Consider the following 9,457-nt stretch of genomic DNA (forward strand, 5'->3'; position numbering starts at 1 on the left):
TCGTAATTTAATAGCACAATAAATCACTACAATCACATTCACAAAATATGAACAATAAATAGTAAAGAACACCAGAATTTTAACGAGGTTCGGCAAATCTTGCCTACGTCCTCGGGCACTACCAACTATATTTCACTCCAAAATACAAGTGAAACTTTACAAATAGGGAGAGAGAACAATGCCTTAAGTAGAGAATGGCAAATGTGGGATGATGAGAATGAGCAATGGTTGGCCTATTTATAGTTGAGGTTTAAGGGCCACCTTGCAAATTCCCTATTCACTTAGGGACCAAAAATTGCTATTATCCCATGCCCAACACTAAATAAATATTTGGTGCCCATAACTTTGACCTTTCCAAGGTATGGGTAGGTATGGGAAAGGTATGGGCAAGGTATGGGATATATTCTAATAATCTCCACCTTGAAGATTTGATTAGGATAATCTTATCTTCACACAATTCTTTCTGCCTTTGACAACAATACTTGATAGTGCCTTCTTCAACTGTTAAACTTGCAGGATATTGATCAAGTTCAAACAATGTTCGAACTTGGTTGCTGTTACCACCTTGGTCATCATATCTGCGGGATTATCTGCAGTCTTAATCTTCGAAGACAAATTTTCCCTCTTCAATAATTTCCGCACAAAATGGAATCGACGTCGATATGCTTTGTACGTGCATGATAGACTTGATTCTTTGCTAAATGAATAGCACTTTGACTATCACAATACACGTTAATATGCTCCAGAACCAACCCCAAGGTTTTAGCCATACCTTGTAACCAAATAGCCTCCTTCTGACCTCTGTTACAGCCATGTACTCGGCTTCGTGGTTGACAACGCAATCAGAGATCGTAATGTAGACTTCCAACTTATTGGTCCTCCAGCAAGTGTAAACACATAACCGGTGGTTGATCTTCACTTGTCCAAATCACCGCATAGTCGTAATCAACGTACCCAATAACACCTTTACCAAGTGTATTATCCTCGCTTGAACAAGTAATCCAACATCTACGGTCTTACGAATATACCGTAGAATCCATTTCACACTTGCCAATGTCTTTTTCGAGATTATGCATATACCGCTCACTACACTAACTCGCTGTGAAATTTCGGTCTTGTACACACCATTGCATACATTAAGCTACCTTCGCATTAGAATACGGAACTTGTAACATGTATTCTCGTTCCGTATTCGTCGAAGGAGATAGTTGTGCGTAAAGCTTGAAATGAGAAGCCAACGGGTACTTACAGTGTTTTGTATGCTCGTTCATGCCAAACTAACTGGAGTACCTTTTTCAAATCTCGCTCGAGTCAAGCTAACTCTATCATGAGCTCTATCTCTCCATATTTCCATGCCGAGAATCCTTTTAGCTTCTCCTAGATCTTTCATCTCAAACTCGAGATTGAGTTGAGTCTTCAATCTTTCAATCTCAACTCTGTTCTTAGATGCTATTAGCATATCATCAACATATAAGAGTAAGTATATGAAAGTTCCATCTTGTAGCTTCTGAAAATATACACAATGATCAAATTTGCTTCTTGTGTACCTCTGCCCTTTCATGAACTGATCAAATCGCTTGTACCACTGCCTCGGAGATTGCTTCAATCCATAAAGCGACTTTGTCAGTTTGCAAACCTAATTTTCTTTTCCAGCAACTTTGAATCCATCTGGTTGAGTCATATAGATTTCTTCTTCCAAATCACCGTGTAAAAATGCGGTCTTCACATCAAGCTGAACTAGTTCAAGATCATATTGCGCAACCAAGGCTAGCAAAATCCGAATAGACGAATGCTTCACAATAGGAGAAAACACTTCATTGTAGTCTATTCCTTCTTTCTGAGCGTAACCCTTTGCTACCAATCTAGCCTTGTATTGAATTTCATTTTTACCAGGAAATCCTTCCTCCTTTGCATATACCCATTTGCATCCAATTGCCTTCTTTCCCTTGGGCAGTGTCACCAACTCCCAAGTCCTATTTTTATGAAGAGACTGGATTTCTTCATTCATTGCTTGCTTCCATTTTACACCATTAGGGTTACTTATTGCTTCTGTGTAAGTAGAAGGAACATCATCATCTGCAATTGAAAGTGCATAGGCCACTATATCATCAAAGCGAGCAGGCTTACGAATCTCTCTTCTTGGCCTCCTATATGCAATTGAATCTTGTTGCTGTAGAGGTTCTTGGGTAGGAACCTCTTCATCATTTGTCCCTCCAATATTAGCTGGATCATCGTTAACCTTTTCAAGCTCCACCTGCTGCAAAGTACTACTGGTTTTGTCTTTCTTTTGTGAATCATTGTACTTTAACATAGTTGATTCATCAAAAGTCACATCTCTACTAAAAACAATCTTCCTTGTATCAGGACACCAGAGACGGTATCCTTTTACTCCATCAGTTATACCCAAGAATAATGCTTTCTTTGCTCTTGGGTCTAACTTTGATTCTTTTACATGATAATATGCGGTGGAACCAAATACATGTAAAGAATCATAATCGATGTGATTTACAGATCCACGTCTCCATAGGAGTTTTTCCATTTATTGCGGTGATGGCAAGCGGTTAATTAGATGGCACGATATGTAATCGCCTCATTAAAATTCCTTGCCCAATCCAAGATTGGACAACATACATCGAACTTTCTCGGTATAGTTCGATTCATGCGTTCTGCCACCCCATTCTGCATGGTGTATCTCGAGCAGTGAAGTGTCGCACAATGCCCTCATCTTGGCATACTTGTAGAAATGGATCGTTTTTGTACTCAGTACCATTATCTGATCGAAGTCGTTTGACCTTTCGACCAGTCTGAGTCTCCACCATCTTCTTCCATTTCAGAAATGCATCCAAAACTTCATTTTTTCTTTCCATTAGATACACCCATACTTTTCTTGAATAATCATCAACAAAAGTAACAAAATAGTGCATACCTCCCAAAGAAGCCACTTTGGTAGGTCCCCACACATCACTGTGAACGTAGTCTAGAATTCCTTTTGTATTGTGAATTGCTGGACCAAATTTTACCCTCTTCTGCTTGCCCAGAACACAATGTTCACAAAATTCCATTTTGCAAGAATTTGCACCTTTCAACAAGCCTTGCTTCGCCAATGTCTGCAACGCTTTTTCACCAGCATGTCCCAATCGCATATGCCATAATCTGGTAGCCTCTGAATCTACATCTTTTGTAGAAACTGTTGATGTTGATCCAATAACTGTACTTCCATTTAAAAAGTACAAGTTATTTCTTCTTGTGCCTTTCATCACCGTCAATTGCCCAGCTACTACCTTTAGTAATCCATCTCTCAAAGTGATTGTGAGCCCTTTAGATTCTAGGGCCCCTAATGAGATGAGATTTTTCTTCAGGCTAGGTACATAGCGAACATCTGTCAAGACTTGGATTGAGCCGTCGTGATTCTTCAATTGGACTGTACCCACTCCCATTGTCTTACAAGTACTATCATTGCCCATAAGAACAATTCCACCTTCTAGCTCTTTAAGACTAGAAAACCAGTCCTTATTAGGACACATATGGTAAGTACATCCTGAATCCAAAATCCACTCATCCGTTTGACATGCCATTGCCATGCCAACCAAACTAAAGTCTGACTCCTCATCATGCTCCGCTACATATGCATTAGAAATAGCCTTTCCTTTTGCGACTTAGGACAATTCTTTTCCAATGCCCTTTTCACGGCAAAAGGCACATTCATCTTTAGCGGGTCTCCTTTGGACTTTCCCTTCTACAGATTCTTCTTTGTGTGAACGACCTCTTCTTCGTTAAAACTTCGCAGCTTGTATCTCTGTGATCTCTTTTATCTTTCTTTCGAGTCTCGAGATCTATACAACGCACTCTGATCGCATCAAATGTGATCGTGTCCTTCCCATGAAGCAATGTGGTGGTAAGATGATCATATTCATCAGGAAGGGAATTCAACAACAATAATGCCTTGTTTTCATCTTCAAATTTCTCATCCAAATTTAGCAAGTCTGCTAAAATTTTATTGAATGAGTTCACATGGTCATTCATCGACATACCGGGTGCATACGTGAATCGATAAAGTTTCTTTTTCATATAAAGCCTATTTTCAAGACTTTTCGTTAGAAACTTTTCTTCCAGTGTATCCCATAACTTCTTCGCGATGTCTCCTCATGACAGTACTTACGCTCTTTGGCCAAACATAGGCGGATTGTACCACACTTTGTCTATTGATCTTGGCCCACTCCTTGTCATCCATCTTGTCGGGTTTTTCTTCAAGGGCTATATCTAGCTCTTGCGACATAAGACATCCAGATCTCACATTGCCACATACCAAAATTATTGGTACCGTCAAATTTCTCTACTTCAAATTTTGTATTTGTCACGATGAGTCCTTGCGATGACGATCTTTGCGCCATTTTTCTCCTCAATCCCAGCTCATCAGATATGTGAACAGACTCAGTATCGTGAATAGTATAGTAAACGGTCGTATTCCCCAAGTACGAATCTAGCTCTGATACCAATTGTTGTGCGGAAGCGTGTGAAAGAGTAAAATTATTGTACTAAAAAATCACACTAAGTTCAATTCCTAGGAAAGAAAGGTGGATCACGAGGATCACTTAAGTACCAAGTCTTTCCTAGCCAGAATATCCCTCTATCGTAATTTAATAGCACAATAAATCACTACAATCACATTCACAAAATATGAACAATAAATAGTAAAGAACACTAGAATTTTAACGAGGTTCGGCAAATCTTCCCTACGTCCTCGGGCACTACCAACTATATTTCACTCCAAAATACAAGTGAAACTTTACAAATAGGGAGAGAGAACAATGCCTTAAGTAGAGAATGGCAAATATGGGATGATGAGAATGAGCAATGGTTGGCCTATTTATAGTTGAGGTTTAAGGGCCACCTTGCAAATTCCCTATTCACTTAGGGACCAAAAATTGTTATTATCCCATGCCCAACACTAAATAAATATTTGGTGCCCATAACTTTGACCTTTCCAAGGTATGGGTAGGTATGGGAAAGGTATGGGCAAGGTATGGGATATATTCTAATAATTATTACTACTGTTTTTTTAGCCAATGCGAGTCATTTAGCTGGTTTTGCAACTCAACATGATGTGTTCATCTCCTGACCCACAACCAGCATCAACATTTTCAAATTCATTAATGTCTCTTCCTGTTTGCTATTCGATTCGAAACTAACAACCAGCTGGTCTTCTTTCATTGTTGTTTTGGCCCGAGATAAGGGACAACAAATTCTCAAACATGGAACAAGTCACGGTTTCAATCTCCCTTACCAAGTTAACTATGGCCTTGCTATCATCATCATCTCAACAAGAGAAAAAAATGTTCTGTTTCCGAGCCCATTACATTTTTCAATGAATTTTGGATATGGATTCTACCAAATTTGGTGCTCCATTGTTGATCTATCTTTTACTATATATACAAGTACCAATTCTCTATATATAAATGTAAGTCCCATTACGTACCTGACGTGATATCGGGTACGTCATGTGATTCGAGTAAAAGAATCTGAAACTGAGCTAAGATAGAAGGGCCTAAATGTAAGATGAGATTGTTTAATTTCATGCAAAATTTTGCATGTGGAGGTTGGAAGCCAATGATTCATTTTACTTTAGTAATTTAATTCTATAGCTTTTTTTGAAATTAAGTTTATTTATTATTTTGTCTTTAATATGTGCTATAATTGTGTCATTGTTATTACATGGTTTTAATGTGTCTTAAGGTGGAGAGTCTTAAATATGTCTTTTAATTTTATGTCTTTTTATTGCATGTTTATTTAAGTGTGTTTAATGTGTCTTAAAAGTGTGTTAAATTATGTCTAAATATACTATAGCTTTATTGTTGCATTTATGGTGTCCTAATGAGCAACCACCAACATTATTTCTAGTGCATAGATGGAAGCTTGAACATCTTTATTCTTAGCTAAGCATGGATGAACGAATTTATGAAACTCCCTTAGATGTTCGATGGAGAGAACCAATTTAATAACTTTAGGAATATTCTAGAACAATATTAATGGTTGATTTGTGGTCGTTCGTGTTACCTTTTTTTGCCTATAAATAGTTTAGTTTAAACTTTGTAATGGTTAGACGCTGTATGATAACTATTCATTTTAGTAAAGCTCTTTGTTCTTTAAGAACTTACTGAACTTATTAAGAAATTCCTTTCTTGTGGAGTTCACCAACCCTATCTTATCACTTTGTTCTCCATCCCAAAGTGTGGAGGTCAAACTTATCCACCAAAACTTTTGAGTGTTAACAACAATATAGAAAACGGGTCGCGTTGTTATATAGCTTAGTTCTTTTCTGGTTGTCTATATTCGCAAGTTATATCCAAGTTTATCCTTTGTTTATTTATTTTCATCATATTTTCTATTAGTAACTGAGGAAGTATCTATTTGGACGAACGAGACACTTAAATCGTGAATCAACTCATAGCCGAGTTCACACCAGTCCCAACTTTTATTCCTTATTTCATTTGTAATTTTCTTTTGTTATTATTTTATTATGTCTAGTTAAATTTCAATCTAGACCAAGGCTAACAAAAATTTTGTGTTTGAACTTTGAGACCTAAAACCGCAATTCATTTCATGTTTTCCTTAATATTCGCTTTTTTCTCTAAATTACGAGAAAGATAAAGATTGTCTCTTAGTATCGCTTTTGGCTTCATTTTGATAAAGGCTCATTGTTCGATGCTTTGAACAATACACGATTGTTAAGTTTAACTCTATTCATAATTGTTATTTTGTTTTATTGAAGAACAAATTGTCTTGGTCTAATTGGGTGTGAAATTGGATGATGTGAAGGGAGCTAGCCATCTAATTTAAATGATCTGCGCAATTGAGAGTGTTAATTAGAGTCAGGTTTTTCTCGTTCGCAAGGCTATCGAATAATTTAAATGGTTTTGGCGTCTTAAAAACCTTGACAGAAATGAGAAACAATCATTTGATTTTTTGCGATGGAGGAGTGGAAACGATCTGGTCATACTACGTTTACCGGAATCTCAGAGCTTCGATTTGGCCTGTTTCTTTTTGTTGCACATGTCATCCATCTTCTGTGCTCTTTCAGATAAAACCACAAACTTTTTCAATTCAAGTGCTACCACCAACATTCGTATATCTTCATTCAGACCCCACATGAAATAGGTGCACATTTTAGCTTCTATTGGCACAGTGGAAAATTCGTCTAACTCCCTTTTATTTATTAGCACCTCCTTTAAGAATTTTGTATAATTAGGTATATACGAAAGGACTTCAACAAAAGGTAAGTTAGTATGTAAAATTTTCAAAAGTTTAAGAAATTTACCATATTGTTCATCAATGCGGTTTTTCTTCACTTTTTTTGGATTAAAATTGGTGGTTTGTACTATCTAACCACTAGCTTATGGTCTTTCTTGTAACCTTCAACCCCATCAATTTTCTCATTAGCGTCTAGATTCAGCTTCTTTGAAGGCTCGACTAACCCTTTCATGCTTCGTACAGTGACTGCGTGAACTTGCTCTTTTAGGGTGGTTTCAGTGTTACTAGGTAAACTAACTTGTTGTCTCTCCGAAATCAACTGAGCATGCTAACTAATCTTATTCTCGAGGCCCTGAATAGATGTTTACTAATTCCTCAAAGTCGTTTCAATGTTTTGGAATTAGTTTCTGACACTGAAATGAATTTAGTCAACATCTCTTCCAGATTCGGCTTCTTTTCTCGTTGATAAGGTTACCGAAAACCCGGAGGGGGTTGTGACCTTTGATTTCCTTGACCCCCTAAGAAACATTTGGATGATTCCTCCATCCTGGATTTTAATTATTGCTATAAGGGTTATTCTGAGTTCTAAGATTGTTACCCTCAAACTCCATGTTAGAACTAAAGGGTAAACATTCCGGATTGATCATCCCCATTCTTGTCGCATCAAGTTGCATTACTGGATTCATCTATTTATTCTTACTCAAACCATCAATTTTCTTACTCAGACCTTCCACCTAACTCGCTAACATAGCAACTGCATCTATATTAAAAACACTGGTTGCCTTAGTAGGCTTCGTTCTCATAACTGACCACTAATAGTTATTCAGTGTCGTCTATTCAATAATTTATTGGGCTACCTCAGGTGTCTTGTTATTCAATGTTCTGCCAACTGCCGCATCAATCATCTGTTTGGTCAGGGGTTCAAACCATTGTAAAAAGTTTTAACTTGGAGCCACAAATGTAGTCCATGATGAGGAAACTTTCTCAACAAATCCTTAAATCTCTTCCATGTATTGTAAAGCGTCTCAATGTCAAATTGAACAAAAGAAAAGATGTCATTCCTCAACTTACTTTTTTAGCCAGGGTGCAAAATATTTCAACAAAAACTTCTTAGTCATCTGAGCCCAAGTAGTGATGAAACCCCGTGGAAGTAAATTCAACCATTAATTTTGTCTTCCTTCTCATAGAGAAAGGGAACAACTGTAAACGTATGACATCACCTTGCAACCCATGAAACTAAACATACTGCTGCACCATCTGAATTATATTCAGATTAATCTCAAAATTATTTGCAGCAATAGTTGGTCTGAGAATACTCGATTCACGAGGAGCAGGAGCTACAAGAGGTTGCTGATTACTTGGATTATTATCCATCTCAACGGTAATGTCCTTTTACTCTTGATCGTCTATTAAAATCTGTTGACATTGCATTGCTTCTCTAACTTCTCTTCGATTTCTGCGAGTAGTTTTTTCAATCTCATTGTAAAAAATTAATGATTCCAACGGGTTGCCTTTAGTCATAAACCAAAACAACCTATAAGAATCAAACAAAAGAAAAAATAATAGAAGATAAAAATCAAAGTAAAAAAAACTAAAATTAAAATAAAATGGCTAAATTAGTAGAAACAAATTTTTCCTACTATTCTAGTCCTCGACAACGACGCCAAAATTTGATGTCCATGGAACTAGCTAAAATTTCACTAAGGCAAGTGCACCTATCAATTAATAGTATAGATATGGTGAGCAAATATATCGTTCCTACAAAGATTAAAAGTACAAGTTAAAATGAACTAAATTAATTAACTAACAAACACATCAAAGAAAAAACCAAGAAAATAATCGATTAACAACCAAGAAGCGAAACAATACCTAGGAAAGAATCTGCCTAGATTTCATCAGTCACTATCAATCTAAATTATGCTATTTCTTCACTTAGCACTTTGATCCGTAGAATCTCTAAATTATGCAGATATCACTAGAAATATGAAAATAAGAATTAAGCACACATAATTGAAAATAGGAAACTAAGTATTTATTACGTAAAATAAAAATCAAATGTTAAAATCCATCATAGGGTTTATCTTCCTAAGTATTTAAAAAATTAGATGATTTTTTAAAATAAAAAGATCCAAGAGATAATAGAACCGAAAGACTCATCATAATCTCCTAAGAATTCAAATGAGAATCTTTAATCTTGATGGAAACCTGC

This window comes from Gossypium arboreum, chromosome 12 (genome assembly GCF_025698485.1).
Source record: "Gossypium arboreum isolate Shixiya-1 chromosome 12, ASM2569848v2, whole genome shotgun sequence".
NCBI lineage: Eukaryota > Viridiplantae > Streptophyta > Magnoliopsida > Malvales > Malvaceae > Gossypium > Gossypium arboreum.